The sequence below is a fragment of the Triturus cristatus genome, chromosome 3_1 (assembly GCF_964204655.1).
Source record: "Triturus cristatus chromosome 3_1, aTriCri1.1, whole genome shotgun sequence".
In the NCBI taxonomy this organism is placed as follows: Eukaryota; Metazoa; Chordata; class Amphibia; order Caudata; family Salamandridae; genus Triturus; species Triturus cristatus.
Genome location: NC_140583.1, coordinates 557,894,306 through 557,896,730, shown reverse-complemented (window position 1 = coordinate 557,896,730; position 2,425 = coordinate 557,894,306). Strand labels below are relative to the sequence as shown.

The following is a 2,425-nucleotide window of genomic DNA, read 5'->3' as shown; positions in this document are numbered from 1 at the left end:
TCAGCACCCCTCACATGTTGCCAAATCTTGCCTGCGGCTTAGGCTCTTTCGGTCCATATGAGCGTTTGTGATTCTAGCGCCCAGGAACACCTGAACAGCTTCGGGACATCCTCGCGGCCGTAAGATTTGGCAACATGTGAGGGGTGCTGACATGCTCTTCATTTTGACGAGTTTTCCAACAGGCAGATAGCGAGTACGCCACTTGGATAGAGAACCATTCAGTCTTTGGGGGCAATACAAGGACTACCAGGACCATGATGCCCCTGGTGACGCCCACTGGGGCGGGACTGTATATAATTAATAAAGAAGTGTTCTCCGAGTACTGCTTCCTGCCTTCTTACCTGCCAGTGATCAAGGGCTCGAGGGAGCCCGAAACGCGTATGGCCTTGAAGCGCGTGCTACACTTTCTCCTGTGAAGCCGCCTGCGATGTACTGTGTGGAATCCCGAGGTGTGTGACATCCTCTAAGGACAACCTTGCGTTTGAAAAAAAAATAAAAATATATATATATATATATATATATATATATTGTATTCAAATCTCACATGCGGTTCATTTAAGTATTCCGAATCATTCCCACAGTTCACATTGTCCCACTTGGACCTGGCTGCTATACTGTCCACTGCCTCGCTCTTCTTTGTAACATCCCCTTTTTTCTTTTTAACTGGAGGTTCATTAGGTGAATGGGAATCATTGCGCTGTGCCCGGGTGCTGCAGGGATTTCCCAGTCGAATAGGTGAACAAATATGGTCAGTATCTGCAGAAGCAAGGATCTCAGCCATTCCATTCTGTTTAACTCGATCAGGAGGATCAGCACCTTCTATTGACAACCTTCTTTCAGTAAATGCAATCTATTATGTAATTATATCTGCTGCATGCTCCAAGACGAATCATTCCATATTTATTTTTTTATGCATTGTTTTTGTGGGTCTTGTTTACATTTTTCATTCACATACTTTTTTATTTTGTGTTTTTAATACTCTTCTCATAGAAGTCCACCTGCAGTACAATACCAAGGTAACTGCATTTTTCCTATCACTTGAACATAATTCGAGAAAGTGTTGGTTTGCCCACTTCATTTCAAACATTCTCCCTGAAAAAACTTCCCTTCTTGCCTTTTGATGCAGTTGTTAGATTGACAAAGAAAAATCTTCCAAATCTTCCCTTAGAAACAAATAATTCTCCTCTTCTCAAGGCGCCATTGAATCATTCTGTATCAGGCAAGAGATGAACATCCATCAGATTAAATCCCTCGGCCATTGCTTCTTTTTGTCCTTCAAAGGCACGTACATCACTCTCACCAACTCTGTCTTGACTATTTTGCCATCACTGGTCTTGTCACACTGCTGCAGGGCCTACCTTCCATACTCTGGTCCAACAGGTATAACAAGTCGTCTGCCAGGCTTCAAATGATCCAGCAACACCTGCGGGACAATAGCGTCTGCTGCGCCACTGTGGAAGGTTGCTCCATCTGGATATCCCAGCTTCCATCTCCAACAACAATCTTTAGTCAGCCATCTTCAAGTAGACTTTGATCATCCAATCTGATGTTTTCTATGGACCCCTGAACAAGCTGTTGATGTGTTCAACACCAACTACTTTTCCTGTGGGGCCCACCATTCGAGCAAAGCAGGCTGTCAAATATCCACTTCTGGAGCCAACATCAGTGCAGAGGCTCCCTCTCTTTCAGCAGCTCCAGAGCATGCTCATGCATTGGAGGGGCACTGATGGTAGCTTTGTATCCAATGGTCAGAGAGGAGTCCATATATGGGAATTTTTGGGATGTAATTACCTTTGTCCGTGGCCAAAAGTACTTTGTAGACATGCTGAGAAGTAATTATTCTGTTTTTGTGAAAATTGTTATTCAGATCTGCCCGAGTTTTTCCACTTGAAGTCAAAGGCATGGCTTTGGGAAGCAGCAGTCCCAAAGGCCAGGAGACTGTAGCCAGTCCGAGCAGAGGGATCATTTTCCTGGCCCACACAGCTGTTCCTCTTGCCCCTCACTCATGTTTACATCTTCCCAGGGCTTTCGTGGGCTTTGTAGCTGAATTCCTCCCAGATAGTCACAAAATAGAGGAATTAAGTGTGCCTAAATGCGCCATCTCCTGAACAGATGAGGAGCCGAGCTGAGCACGGCCCTATGGGGAAATAAATAGGGAGTCCTCTGGTTTTACACAAAGGACCTATCACCTCCACATTGTCACTGCAGCCAGCTTGGAGCTGGGGCAGGAGAGCCAGGAGCCTCTATGCACTTTAAAGCCAGTGACTAGAAGCTTCTCACACCTTCCAAAAGGGGGACACCTGGGTATAAAAACAGGACCTTGGACACCAACTCTTCAGTTCACTTCATGTACATGCAAAAGGACTCTCAGAGGACTCCCAGCTGCTGTGCGCTCTACAAGACTGATTTGCTGTACCTGGAAGGA

The 2,425-nt window shown here is 45.6% G+C and overlaps 1 pseudogene; it reads right to left on the bottom strand.

Annotated features, from left to right (window-relative positions):
- Positions 1 to 1,237: 1,237 nt before the first annotated feature.
- Positions 1,238 to 1,981, bottom strand: LOC146860561 (protein-L-isoaspartate(D-aspartate) O-methyltransferase pseudogene; annotated as a pseudogene).
- Between the last annotated feature and the right edge of the window lie 444 nt (positions 1,982 to 2,425).